Source organism: Boleophthalmus pectinirostris, unplaced genomic scaffold (genome assembly GCF_026225935.1).
Source record: "Boleophthalmus pectinirostris isolate CB_2022bp ecotype Guang Dong unplaced genomic scaffold, ASM2622593v1 HiC_scaffold_21, whole genome shotgun sequence".
In the NCBI taxonomy this organism is placed as follows: Eukaryota; Metazoa; Chordata; class Actinopteri; order Gobiiformes; family Gobiidae; genus Boleophthalmus; species Boleophthalmus pectinirostris.
The window spans coordinates 37,375,269-37,390,262 of NW_026571175.1; the positions used below are offsets into that span (position 1 = coordinate 37,375,269).

The following is a 14,994-nucleotide window of genomic DNA, read 5'->3' on the forward strand; positions in this document are numbered from 1 at the left end:
TTCTGAAGATCTAAAGGTTCTGAGGTTCTGAGGCTCTGAGGTTCTGAAGCTCTGAGGTTCTGAGGTTCTGAGGTTCTGAAGCTCTGAAATTCTGAGACTGAAGCTCTGAAGTTCTGAGGCTCTGAGGCTCTGAGGTTCTGAGGCTCTGAAGCTCTGAGGCTCTGAGGTTCTGAAGCTCTGAGGTTCCGTCGCTCTCACTGAACGTCTCTTCTTGTTTGAAGAGGCAGTTCTCTGTTGTTTCTCGTCTGGTTTTTTATCTGTAAATTAAAACCAAAACACAGAAGAAGATTGTGCTGCTTTAGGCTCAGAACGACAGAAGAACGACTCTGAAAACTCCTCAAATCTCCCGCAGAACGACTCTGAAAACTCCTCAAATCTCCCGCAGAACGACTCCGAGCTTCAGTCGTGTCAGAATCAGAGTTGGACTTTCAGAGTTTGTGCAGAAGTAAAAGTTTCATGATTTGAGTTGAATCACGTGAGGGAAAAACATTTTAACATTTTAAGTGAGTTTGTATTTCCCCCGTGTCTGTGCCTCCGTCGATTTGAAATAAGAATTTGGATTTTTGGATTTGATTTTATTCAGATTTCACATTTTAAACATGTTCACGAACATCAGACCTGAGAGACGCAAACGTGAACTTTAAATTTATCCAAGAAGTGAATTTATTTCAGAACATTTTTGTAGAGGTTTAAACTACAGGAGCTGACAGGAGCAGACAGGAGCAGGCAGGAGCAGACAGGAGCTGACAGGAGCTGACAGGAGCTGACAGGAGCAGACAGGAGCAGGCAGGTGCTGACAGGAGCAGACAGGAGCTGACAGGAGCAGGCAGGAGCTGACAGGAGCAGGCAGGTGCAGGAGCATGACAGGAGCAGGCAGGAGCTGACAGGAGCAGGCAGGAGCTGACAGGAGCAGAGAGGTGCTGACAGGGGCAGACAGGAGCTGACAGGAGCAGGCAGGAGCTGACAGGAGCAGGAGCAGGAGCAGGCAGGCAGGCTGACAGGAGCAGGCAGGAGCAGGGAGCAGGCAGGAGCTGACAGGAGCAGGCAGGAGGAGCTGAGCAGGAGACAGGAGCAGGAGCAGGGAGCTGACAGGAGCAGGCAGGAGGAGCAGGAGCAGGAGCTGACAGGAGCAGACAGGAGCTGACAGGAGCAGGCAGGAGCTGACAGGAGCACAGGAGCTGACAGGAGCAGGAGGTGGTTGTTTGTTTACTCGAGTAATCTGATCCTGCAGAGTCGATGCAAATCAAATCTGCTCAGACAAACTGCAGCTCCAGACTTTTACTTTTACAGTCGGGTTGAGTTTGAGTTTGAGTTTGAGAAAATCGCTCATGTTTCAGTTTTACTCATTTCATTTTCAAATAATTAAAGCCACAGTGTGTAACTTTTTAGTAAAAAAGTTAATATGACGAGCGTCTGAACAGAAACACAGAAGTGTCGTCGCGTCTTCACTTTTTAGTCGAGTGTTTTCAGGAGTAAATCTGCAAAAGTGTGTGAAGTGGATCGTGTGTGTGTGTGTCAGGTTTGTGTGTCCTGTTTGTTTGTGACGTAAACTCGTACACGACCTGAGCACATGTGACCAGAGTTTTGTGTCTTGGTCAGTGGAGACAGAAACTCTACGGTGGAGAATATTCAACTTTTACACTCTGGAGGTGGGTTCAGATTTTGATGATGTTTTTAAGCCCCAAAAACTCCGTCACCGTTTAAACGAAAAACACTTCACATCAAATATTTAGTGTTTTTTACTCGTGTGAACAGAACCTGAATCAAAATAATTTTCATTTTGATGGTTTTATTGCTCTGAAGAACATGTTTCGTTATTTTCTCCACAAACCTCCAAACTCTTATTTAATCTGGAGTAGAGCCTCCTCCTGTTTGTTTCCATGGCAACGTTCCTCTGGCTGTAATATTCCACAGTGACACAAAATGTTCTGAAGTCTGTAAAATCAGGTCCCTCCCCGCGTGTGTCGGGTCCCTCCCCGCGTGTGTCAGGTGCCTCCCCGCGTGTGTCGGGTGCCTCCCCGCGCATCCCTCCCCGTGTCCCTCCCCGTGTGTCGTGCCCTGTCAGGTCCCTCCCGCGTGTGTCAGGTCCCTCCCCGCGTGTGTCGGGTCCCTCCCCGCGTGTGTCGGGTCCCTCCCCGCGTGTGTCAGGTCCCTCCCCGCGTGTCCCCTCCCCGCGTGTGTCAGGTGTCCCTCCCCGCGTGTCGGTCCCTCCCCGCGTGTGTCAGTCCCTCCCCGCGTGTGTCAGGTGCCCTCCCCGCGTGTGTCGGTGTCCCTCCCCGCGTGTGTCAGGTCCCTCCCCGCGGTGTGGTGCCCTCCCCGCGTGTGTCGGGTGCCCTCCCCGCGTGTGTCGGGTGCCCTCCCCCGCGTGTGTCGGTCCCTCCCCGCGTGTGTCGGTGCCCTCCCCGCGTGTGTCAGGTCCCTCCCCGCGTGTGTCAGGTGCCCCCTCCGCGTGTGTCCCCTCCCCGCGTGTGTCAGGTGCCCTCCCCGCGTGTGTCGGGTTCCCTCCCCGCGTGTGTCAGGTCCCTCCCCGTGTGTCAGGTGCCCTCCCCGCGTGTGTCAGGTGCCCTCCCCGCGTGTGTTCAGGTCCCTCCCCGCGTGTGTCGGGTGCCCTCCCCGCGTGTGTCAGGTCCCTCCCCGCGTGTGTCGGGTGCCCTCCCCGCGTGTCAGTGTGTGTCGGGTGCCCTCCCCGCGTGTGTCGGGTGCCCTCCCCGCGTGTGTCAGGTTCCCTCCCCGCGTGTGTCGGGTGCCCTCCCGCGTGTGTCAGGTCCCTCCCCGCGTGTGTCGGGTGCCCTCCCCGCGTGTGTTGTGGGCCCTCCCCGCGTGTGTCGGGTGCCCTCCCCGCGTGTGTCGGGTCCTCCCCGCGTGTGCATCCCTCCCCGCGTGTGTCAGGTCCCTCCCCGCGTGTTGCCTCCCGTGTGTCAGGTCCCTCCCCGCGTGTGTCAGGTGTCCTCCCCGTGTGTCAGGTCCCTCCCCGTGTGTGTCAGGTCCCTCCCCGTGTGTCAGGTCCCTCCCCGTGTGTCAGGTCCCTCCCGTGTGTTCAGGTCCCTCCCCGTGTGTCCAGGTCCCTCCCCGCGTGTGTCAGGTGTCCTCCCCGTGTGTGTCAGGTCCCTCCCCGTGTGTGTCAGGTCCCTCCCCGTGTGTCAGGTCCCTCCCCGTGTGGTCGGTGTCCCTCCCCGTGTGTCAGGTCCCTCCACGTGTGTCAGGTCCCTCCCCGCGTGTGTCGGTCCTCCCCGTCCTCCCCGCGTGTGTCAGGTCCCTCCCCGCGTGTGTCGGGTGTCCCCGTGTCAGGTCCCTCCCCGTGTGTCAGGTCCCTCCCGCGTGTGTCAGGTCCCTCCCCGCGTGTGTCAGGTCCCTCCCCGCGTGTGTCAGGTCCCTCCCCGCGTGTGTCAGGTCCCTCCCCGCGTGTGTCAGGTCCCTCCCCGCGTGTGTCAGGTCCCTCCCCGTGTGTCAGGTCCCTCCCCGTGTTGTCAGGTCCCTCCCGTGTGTCAGGTCCCTCCCCGTGTGTGTCCCTCCAGTGTGTATCCAGAAAGTTCCACACTGTGACTTTAAGAGACTGAAGCTGCAGACGACTGAAGCTCGTCTAAATGCTGTTTACAATCACACTAATGATACACACACACACACACACACACACACACACACACACACACACACACACGACACACACACACACTAAACACACACACACACACACACACACACTACACACACACACACACACACACACACACACACACACACACACACACACACACACACACACACACACACTACACACACACACACACACACACACACACAACACACACACACACACACACACACACACACACACACTAAACACACACACACACACACACACACACACACACAAACACACACACACACACTAAACACACACAACACACACACACACACAAACAGACACACACACACTAAACACCACTCCCCTCTTCATCATCATCACCAGACCTGACCTGACAGAGACCTGGTTTAGTTCTGGTTTAGACCTGGTTTAGATCTGGTTTAGACCTGGTTTAGATCTGGTTTAGATCTGTTTTAGTCCTGGTTTAGACCTGGTTTAGTTCTGGTTTAGTCCTGGTTTAGATCTGTTTTAGTCCTGGTTTAGTCCTGTTTTAGACCTGGTTTAGTTCTGGTTTAGTCCTGGTTTAGTCCTGGTTTAGATCTGTTTTAGTCCTGGTTTAGACCTAGTTTAGTTCTGGTTTAGTCCTGCTTTAGACCTGGTTTAGACCTGGTTTAGTCCTGGTTTAGCCCTGGTTTAGTCCTGGTTTAGTCCTAGTTTAGTCATGGTTTAGACCTGGTTTAGTCCTGGTTTAGACCTGGTTTAGTCCTGGTTTAGACCTGGTTTAGTCCTGGTTTAGACCTGGTTTAGTCCTGGTTTAGACCTTGTTTAGTCCTGGTTTAGTTGTTTAGTCCTGGTTTAGTCCTGGTTTTAGTTGGTTTAGTCCTGGTTTAGACCTGGTTTAGTGGTTTTGTCCTGGTTTAGTCCTGGTTTAGTCCTGGTTTAGTCCTGGTTTAGACCTGGTTTAGTCCTGGTTAGACCTGGTTTAGACCTGGTTTAGTCCTGGACCTGGTTTAGTCCTGGTTTAGTCCTGGTTTTAGACCTGGTTTAGTCCTGGTTGGTTTAGACCTGGTTTAGTCCTGGTTTAGACCTGGTTTTAGTCCTGTTTAGTCCTGGTTTTAGACCTGGTTTAGATCTGGTTTAGTTCTGGTTTAGTCCTGGTTTAGACCTGGTTGGTTTAGACCTGGTTTAGTCCTGTTTAGTCCTGGTTTAGACCTGGTTTAGACCTGGTTTAGACCTGGTTTAGTCCTGTTTAGTCCTGGTTTAGTCCTGGTTTAGACCTGGTTTAGTCCTGGTTTAGTCCTGGTTTAGTCCTGGTTTAGTCCTGGTTTAGTCCTGGTTTAGTCCTGTTTAGTCCTGTGTTTAGTCCTGGTTTAGTCCTGGTTTAGACCTGGTTTAGTCCTGGTTTAGTCCCTGAGTTTCTGTCTCTGTTTTGGGCTGTGGCCAAAATATCGATATATCGTGTCATTTAATGTGGTGATTCAGTATCGGTATCGTGTTCTGTTGTATCGATATTTCACCAAGAGGATTTTTTGGTTTATTTGACTCAGTGATTTAGTTCCAGCTCCAGTTTTGTTGTTTGTTCAGAAGGAAACTCGTTTCTGCGACACATTTGACATTTTCACTGTTTTGACGATTAAAATGTTTAAAATGTTTCATATGAACTTTACACAAAAAGTGATTTAACAAAGACTTTTACTGTCACAGACATGATTTACACTTTATTTTTATTGAACCGTATCAAATATTTTTTTAATTGATGTAATATATATAAATACTGAATCAAAATGTGACTGTACAGAGGAGTGTGCGTCGTATCGTGGTCTGTGTATCGAGGTTTGTGTCGCTTCGGCAGTTTCTTAATGCCCCCCCGCCCTGGTGTGTGCTGCCTCAGGTCTCTGTGTGTGTGTGTGTGAGTGTGTGTGTGTGTGTGTGTGTGTGTGTGTGTGAGTCTGACTCTGCAAACCACAGAGCTCCTCCTCCTCCTCCTCCTCCTCCTCCTCCTCCTCCTCCTGGGATCCGTCTCCGTCCGACCCCCTCGTCTTGTCCACTGTCCTCAGATCTGAAATAAACAAAATATACATAGTTTGAAACACATTAAATAAATCCAACACAGATGCATCTAAATAAATGTTGGACAGAACTTCTGAGCTGCGTTTGTGCGAGTTTGACTTTGTGTTTGTGTTTGTGTTTGTGCAGATTCCGGATGATCAGTGTGTAGGACGGGACCGACCTGTGGCTCAGGTAAGACTCATGATTCACATTTTAAAAAGCCCATCTCATGTCAAATCAAAGTTTCAGATCTTTAAACCTTCTCAGACTGATGTGTGGGCCTTGTATTTGTCGCTCAGTAGGCGAGTTTCAGCTGACGTCATTGTTATTAAAAGCCTGCGTTGCTGCTGGGAAATATTCTGGTCGGAGGCAGAAACACGGTAGCGTCAAACACAGTGTGTAACCTCCGTGTATTTATCCCCGATAATGTTAAATTCCTGCTGCATTATCAGGACGCACAAATAGAAACACGGAAGAAGGAAAATGTCTTTTTCGTATTCTGAGTGAAAAGAACCACTAACGGTGAATTAAACGACTTTCAAACGTCCGCAGAGCAAACGTAGAAGATCCTAACAAACCGTGGACTCAACAAGTTCAACAACACATCCAGACTCTTGGAGGTTTTCATCTTTTCTGCTGTGAATGGCCCAGGAGTTTCACCAAGTCATTGTGGATGTCGCCCAAGTGAATATTTGTCCAGGGAGTTGGAGATTCAGACCAGAAGTTTGGTTTGGTCCAGACTCTGTCGGGGTTGAAAAGGGTGATTTGTCGTCCGTCGATGTTTATGACCAATTTCTGGTCAAATGGTCTTGGGTCGTCTGCTGTTAGAGTGGAGAAATAACCGGGATCAATACCCTTTACGTGTTTTCTCGCTCCGTCCGTCAGGTTCAATTAGTGTTTCTTGCCGCCGACCAAAATAATTCCCAGCATGCAACGCACGCTTTTGTCAACAATGAAACTCGACTATTGGTTTTTAGTTTGATTTGGCGTTTTTTTTTTTAAACAAATTGCAGTGTATTTCTGCCTCCCACGTGACAATGAACTAAAGCTGCTACAGCGACGACGCGTCTGACGAAGCAGAAAACGCTTCACGAGCCTGTGTTTTCTCAGGACGGTCGGGGGACGAGCGATAGTCAGACTTTCATAGTTCCTGGTCTGTAACTGATCCAAGAAATCAGGAAGATTTCAGAACTATTGTGTCATGGATGTTCCAAAACCCAAACTGTGCTTGTTTATGTGCAGAAGACACAATGTGAAAAGAGTTATTTTACATCAGATGGAACATTTAAAACTTCTGAACACTTAAAAAAAATATATCAAATATGGCTCGTGCTGGTAATTTTACTAAATTTGTCCTCACCTGGATTTTTTTATTCTTAATTTTGCGTTTAAACCTCCTCCGTTTTCCCCCTAATGAAGTGTTACACATCATTTTTTTCACTTCAAACTGTTATTTCACAATCTGCTGCTGGAGTCGTGTCATGAGGCTGAAATAAAAACTACAGGACCAGAAATACACATGAAAACTGAAAATAAACTCTTTCACACAAACATGTAGAAACAACTTTTTGGACATAAAAAAGCTTAATTTCGTGCTTTAGCTACAAAAGTGCAAAATATCAAGTCTGTAAATAAACTAAAAATCTCCTTATTGCCTCAAAATTAAAAAAAAACCTAAAAGTGCAGTGTCCTCATGACTTGACTGGTGCAGGTCGTGGAAACAGCTGGAGTCAGGTCCAGGTCACAGAGACACGTCACTTCTGCATTTCCATGGAGTTTAATACGTTTGGATTTGGACATTTGAATTTGAATTTATTTTGAATTTATTTGTTTGGAGGATAAATCTGTCTCGTTTTCAATGGGTCAAAATAAATACAACGACAAAACACAAATACACACACAACACAAACACACACACTCACACACACACACACTGACACACACACACTCACACACACACACACACACACACACACACACACACACACACACACACACACTCACACACACTCACACACACACACACACACACACACACACACACACACACACACACACACACACACACACACTACACACACAACACACACACACACACACACACTAACACACACACACACACACACTCACACACACACACACACACACACACACACACACACACACACACACACACTCACACACACACACACACACACACACTCACACACACACACACACACACACACACACACACACACACACACACACACACACACACACACACACACACACACACACACACTCACACACACACTCACACACACACACACACACACACACTCACACACACACACACACACACACACACTCACACACACACACACACACTCACACATACACACACACACACACACACACACACACTTGACTGTTTTGACACATAATAAAAAAAAAAAAAACATAATAAAAATAAATAAATAAAAATAAATATAATAATAATAAAATAAATATAATAATAAAAATAAAACATATTATTATAATAATTAATAATAATAATAATAATAATAATAATAAATGCATAAATAAATAAATAAATAAAACAGAGTTCAAAGATAATCAAAGAATTCAACAAAATGAACAAAAACCATGACACGGATTCTGTAAATATTGAACCAGAGCATTTTTAAATGAAGCGACAGAAGGACATTTGGACTCAAATAAATCTGAAAATAAAAATATCAAGAGACGCACAATCACACAGACCAACATGTGTCATTTGTTCATTTATGTGAGGAAATCTGTGCGACTTTTTCACTTGTTCTGAAAACAGACGTTCAGAACATCGACCAGTTTGACTCACTTCACTCTTGGGCAAAGTTTGGACCAATCAAAATGGACGGAGCGACTGAGTTTTTATAAAATATTCCCAGGTGTTGTGTGTGATATTGTGCGTCTGTCATATTCAGACTCTGTGGTTATGACAGAGCTCAGGATAATCCAGGACTCACTCCGGATTAAAGACCTCGTCCAGAACGTGGGGGGGCCAGGGGGCCAGGGGGGGGCCAGGGGGGGGGGGGCAGGGGCTATACTTGGTTTTCCGCTTCTCTCCACATGGACACAGACTCTACAGGCGAGTTTCATTGTTGACAAAAGCGTGCGTTGCATGATGGGAATTATTTTGGTCGAGGGCAAGAAACACTAATTGAACCTGACAGACGGAGTGAGAAAACACGTAAAGGGTATTGATCCTGGTTATTTCTCCACTCTAACAGCAGAGGACCCAAGACCATTTGACCAGAAATTGGTCATAAACATCGACGGACGACAAATCACCCTTTTCAACCCCGACAGAACCTGGACCAAACCAAACTTCTGGTCAGAATCTCCAACTCCCTGGACAAATATTCACTTGGGCGACATCCACAATGACTTGGTGGAAACTCCTGGGCCATTCACAGCAGAAAAGATGAAAACCTCCAAGAGTCTGGATGTGTTGTTGAACTTGTTGAGTCCACGGTTTGTTAGGATCTTCTACGTTTGCTCTGCGGATGTTTGAAAGTCGTTTAATTCACCGTTAGTGGTTCTTTTCACTCAGAATACGAAAAAGACATTTTCCTTCTTCCGTGTTTCTATTTGTGCGTCCGATAATGCAGCAGGAATTTACCATTATCAGGGAGAAATACACGAGGTTACACACTGTGTTTGACGCTACCGTGTTTCTGCCTCCGACCAAAATATTTCCCAGCAGCAACGCGGACTTTTAATAACAATGACATCAGCCGAAACTCAACTATCGTGAACTTTAGACTCAGTTTCTTGCTCTTTGTTTTTCTGTTTCTGCGTTGCGTCTCAGACTTGTGCGTTTGTTTTCATCGAACTCAAACTTGCACAAAAACTTTCTCAATCATTTGACCTGAAAAGTTTAGTTTGTGCGGCTTTAGTTTGTGAAATATTAATGATTCTTTTACAGTTCAAATTCAGCCTCCGGAAAACTTTAAAATGAAATAAAACGACACAAAACAGAGTCAGTCGTTTGTGTTACTCTGGATCTTCAGACATGAACAGTTTTATTTAAACAGAAAGTTTCTTTCACTGGAAAATGTCAAAGTGGACGAGGTACAAACCCGAGACACCGACTGAAAATATGAAAAGTCCTTCATTTCACGAAGAGACGCCAACGAGTTTCGACCAGTGAGATGTGTTACATTCCTCATGGGCAGTGTTGTGAAGTTTACTTTTAAAATGTAATCCCCTACAGATTACAGATTACACACCCCAAAATGTAGTTTGTAACAGAATCCATTAAATTACTTAAAGTGAGTAATGTAATCTGATTACTTTGGATTACTTGATTTGTTGTAGAGAAACAAAGACGAGGAAATCTTCACATAAAATGTTTTGTCTGATAAAAGAAAATAAAAAGTCCAAACTTTACTGAACCAAATTAAAAATATTATTGATAAAAGACGAGGAAACACGTCCACACAGCAGGATTTAGTCCTGTTCAATCCTGGTTTAGTCCTGGTTTAGTCCTAGGTTTAGTCCTGGTTTAGTCCTGGTTTAGTCCTGGTTTAGTCCTGGTTTAGTCCTGGTTTAGAGTCCTGGTTTAGACCTGGTTTAGACCTGGTTTAGTCCTGGTTTAGTCAAGACCTGGTTTAGACCTGGTTTAGTCCTGGTTTAGACCTGGTTTAGACCTGGTTTAGTCCTGGACCTGGTTTAGTCCTGGTTTAGTACCTGGTTTTAGACCTGGTTTAGTTCCTGGTTTAGTCCTGGTTTAGTCCTGGTTCAGTCTCTATGTGTATGTAAATCTTTTTGTTTGTTTTTGTTTTTTGTTTTGGAGGTTGCTCGTCTTTTTCCACTTGTCATGTGATGTCGTCATGTGATGTCGTCATGTGATGTCGTCATGTGATGTCATGTGATGTTGTCATGTGATGTTGTCATGTGATGCCGTCATGTGATGCCGTCATGTGATGTCGTCATGTGATGTCGTCATGTGATGTCGTCATGTGATGTTGTCATGTGATGTTGTCATGTGATGTCGTCATGTGATGTCGTCATGTGATTAATAACTGATGGTTTTGAATGACTCCTGTGTCTTGTTTTACTTCTTCACTTTTACATTTTCCAGTAACTTTCTGTTTAAAGATGATTTGACCCTCGTTGACCTGCTGTTTTTACTCTTTTATTCTTTCTTCTTTTTCAACAGTTTTATTTTGGGTCAATGACTCAAAAGGTAAAACAGCCTCAAAACAGCAGAAAATTAAACCAGATGTTTGTGTTTGGTTTGTTGCAAAAGAAGAAATCCAATTTATCAACTCAACTAAAGTTTATTTAGTTTTTTCTTCAGGTTGGGACGAGGATGAGCTGCGAAACCAAAAGAAACGTTTGTCCAGTCGACAAATTAAATTTCTTCTTTTGCCCTGGATTCTGAGAGTTTGTTCACTTGTCCTGAGGATTTGTTTTGTGTTGTTTTAGTGATTTTAACAAAACTCCACAAAACGAGTGAAGAGAAACGAGCCGAGGCTGTGGAAGAGCCTGGATCAGTCTGTAGGAACTCACTTCTGATTCATATTTTATAGAACAACACAGAGTTTTACACAGACTCAGATCGTACAAACAGAACAAACCAAATACAAATGTTTGGTTTAATTTTCTGCTGTTTTGAGGCCGTTTCACATTTTGAATCATTGACCCAAAATACAACAGTTCACATCTTACAAAACAAAATCTCACAAACCAAACTTTTTGCAGCACAAACGAAGAACAAACGACTGACTTTGTTTTTGTGTCGTTTCATCTGAAACTTTCCTGCAGCTGCTGAGTCCAGTCTGACCTGTAAAAGAATCATTCATATAAAAACTAAAACAGCACAAACCAAACTTTGTACAAGACAAACGATTGATGCCGTTTTTGTGCAGGTTTGAGTTTGATGGAGGCGACTTCATGGAGTTTCCTCTCAGACGTTTGTATTTCTCTCTCTCTCCTTGTGACCAGAGGAGAGTTTGAGAGACAGAAGCGCTGACCTCCTCTTCCTCCTTTGTTCCCCTCCTCCTCCTCCTCTTTCTCTTCCTCCTCCTCGTGTTCGTCTTACGTAAGGATTCTCTTGAGCGACTGCAGAGTGCTTTTGCTTTGCTTTGGCTTTTGCTTTTGCTTCATTCATCTCCTTGTTCTTCAGATCACTCAGTCAGGATCAGCCCAAAGGCAAAGAACGAACTTATAAACAAACTCTGAAACATCTGAACGTCTGATGTAAAGACAAACCGATCTGATACTGGGATCAGATATCTGCACCGATACTGAAATCAGTCGATATCATACAGTATATACAGTGAACTTTCGATTTAATACGATATATTTAGAATGGATTTGATGTGGTTCATGTTTGTACGACGGAGTAAAAGGGTCAGATAAAAAAAAAAAAAAAAAAAAGATGCTGGCGCCACGAGAATAAAGTCGTAACATTTCGACATTAAAGTTGTAATATTATGAGAATAAAGTTATAAGTTTACAGGAATAAAGTTATAATATAATATATATCACGAGAATGAAGTCGTAATAAAATCAAAGTCAAAGTGAAAAATGCGGCAGAAGAAGAACCTTGTTTTTAATGTAAAACCAAAAATAAGAAAACGAAAAAAAACAACAATTTTCTTCATTATTTGTGCCTCCGGACTGAACCAGGACTAAACCAGGACTAAACCAGGTCTAAACCAGAACTAAACCAGGACTAAACCAGGACTAAACCAGGACTAAACCAGGACTAAACCAGGACTAAACCAGGACTGAACCAGGACTGAACAAAATCCGAGACCAGACCGGGACTGACACCAGGATTTAGACAAGGACTGAGACCAGGATTGAGACCGGGAACAGAACAGGACTGAGACCCCAGACAGACTGAAAGCGGTTTCAGTCCTGGTTCAGTCCTGGTTTAGTCCTGGGTTCAGTCCTGGTTCAGTCCTGGTTTAGTCCTGGTTTAGTCCTGGTTCAGTCCTGGTTCAGTCTCTGGTGCAATAGTCTTGCATCACATTTTAAACTCACAGAAACACCATTTCCCATTTCCGTGACTTAAACCAGGACTAAACTAGGACTAAACCGTTTTCAGTCCTGGTCTGGTCCCGGTCTCAATCCTGGTCTTTCTGGTTTGGTTCTGGACCTGATTTAGTCCTGATTCAGTCCTTGTTCAGTCGAATCAACGAATGATACACAGATTCTTCTCCTTTACAAAATGCTCCAAATTCTCCACGAGCCGCAGATTTTCTCCTAATATTACCACTTTATTTTAACTACGACTTTATTCTCATAAAATTACAACTTTTTCTGACTTCGACTTTATTTTCATAATATTACGACTTTAATGTCGAAATGTTACGACTTTATTCTCTTGGCGCCAGCATCTTTTTTTTTTTTTTTTTTAATCTGACCCTTTTACTCCGTCGTATGTTTGTCCATAAAATTGCAAAAAAAAAAAAAAAAAAATAAAAAATCAGGTGAGTCCTTCAGCAGCAGAACGTCTGTGGCAAATAAACCAGAGAATTCAGTTCAGTTCAAGTTTATTTACACATTTAAAACAACTTGAGTTGACCAAAGTGCTTCACATACAAGTCAACACAACAGCAGCGAGAAAAACGCGACAGAAAATCAAATATTGAAATGAAAATAGACACGATGACAGTTTTTTTGTTTGGTGTTTATTGAAATAAACTTTAAATTAAATGTTGGAAATCGAGGTCGAAATCAGTTTTTTTGTTTGACACTAAAATGGATAAAATGAAAAAAAAACCTGAACCGAATCCGTGTTTTATTTGTTCATTTGTTTTTCAAAATAAAACCAAAAATAAGAAAATGAAAAAATTTATATTTTCTTCATTATTTGTCTCCAAAACCAAAATGAAAAAAAAACAGATAATGATTCGTTTTTCAGTTTATGATTTTGAGTTTAAATGAAAAATGGAAAAAATGGATAATGGACAGAACCAGGACTGAACCAGGATTGAACTGTTTTTGGTCCTGGTCTCGGTCCTGGTCTGGTCCTGGTCCTTTTCCTGATCTCAGTCCTGGTTTGGTCTCAGTCTCAGTCTGGTCAGGTCCTGGTCCTGGTCCTGGGCTCAGTCTTGGTCTGGTCCCGGTCTGGTTCTGGTCTGGTCGGACCTGGTTTAGTCCTGGTTCAGTCACAAAAATCCGGCATCACAGTTTACGCCGTGAAAACGTGAAACAGTCGAGAAACTTTTTTTCAATTTTTCATTTAAACACAAAATCAAAACCTGAAAAAAAAACGAATCATTTTCATTTTGGTTTTGAAGACAAACATTGAAGAAAATATTTGTTTTTTTCATTTTCTTATTTTTGGTTTTATTTTGAAAAAAGGAATGAACGAACAACACACGGATTAAACAGTTTTCTTATTTTATTAACTTGAAATTCAAAAGAGTGAACGGCCCACGGAGCGACACACTCTGTGCTGCGTGTGTGTGTTTTGTTTTGTTTTGCTCGGTGCCTCCAGCCCCGTGTGCAGAGGGGAGGGGCGGTGTGCAGAGGGGAGGGGGGGTGTGTGCAGAGGGGAGGGGAGGGGAGGAGGGGTGCAGGTGTGTGCAGAGGGGAGGGGGCGGTGTGCAGAGGGGAGGGAGGGGGCGGTGTGCAGAGGGGAGGGGGGGGCTGGTGGATGGGGGGATTATGTCCGAGCGCTTTAATATCCGAGCTCGTGTTTGTCTCTGAGCTCTGAGCGCCGTCGAGTTTCCTCTTCTCCTCCGAACGCTCCACTCGTCTGCATCTCTCCGTCTCTCTCTTCATCTCTCTCTCGTCTTCTTCTCGTCTTCTTCTCGTCTTCTTCTCGTCTTCTTCTCGTCTTCTCTCGGGGGGGAGCGTGGGGTTCCTCAGGGCTCGAGTTTGGGGCCGCTGGACGAGCAGAATTTGCGTTAGTGCAGGAGGAAGAGGAAAAGGAGGAAGAGGAGGAAGAGGAGGAGGAGGATGGTGACGGCGGTGAACGACCCGGCCTGTCCCGACGACGGTGAGCAGCGGCGGCGACTTTTCGATTCCCGCTTTTGCGAAACACTTTAAAAGTCGAGTTGTAATTTTCGGATCATTTTTGCGATTCGATTTTGGGTTTTGTTTTAAAAAGTCGACTCGTGCACCTCTGATTTTCTTCGTGTGTTTGAGCAGCTTTTCAATCAGAATAAGTTTTTTGTCTGATAATCAGGAAGTGCGCACTCAGCATGCTAATTGTTGTTGACATTAGTGTTGGGGAAACTCGTCTCTGGTTTGTGAGATTTGTGAAAAGTGTTTTTAAACTCATGTTGGTGAATCGTTTGGATCATCGCTGAACCATCGATGAATCTGTTTTACAGATTTTGTTGAGTGGATTTGTTGTTTCGTTTGGT

The 14,994-nt window shown here is 44.8% G+C and overlaps 1 protein-coding gene across 1 annotated transcript in view; it reads left to right on the forward strand.

Moving 5' to 3' along the window:
- Nucleotides 1-5,779: 5,779 nt before the first annotated feature.
- pals2b (protein associated with LIN7 2, MAGUK p55 family member b) overlaps nucleotides 5,780-14,994 on the forward strand; it is a 57,838-nt gene continuing 48,623 nt past the window's right edge. Inside the window, exon 1 of the mRNA XM_055157270.1 lies at nucleotides 5,780-5,827. The gene's annotated coding sequence lies outside the window, so the exon portion shown is untranslated. The remainder of the gene's footprint in view (nucleotides 5,828-14,994) is intronic.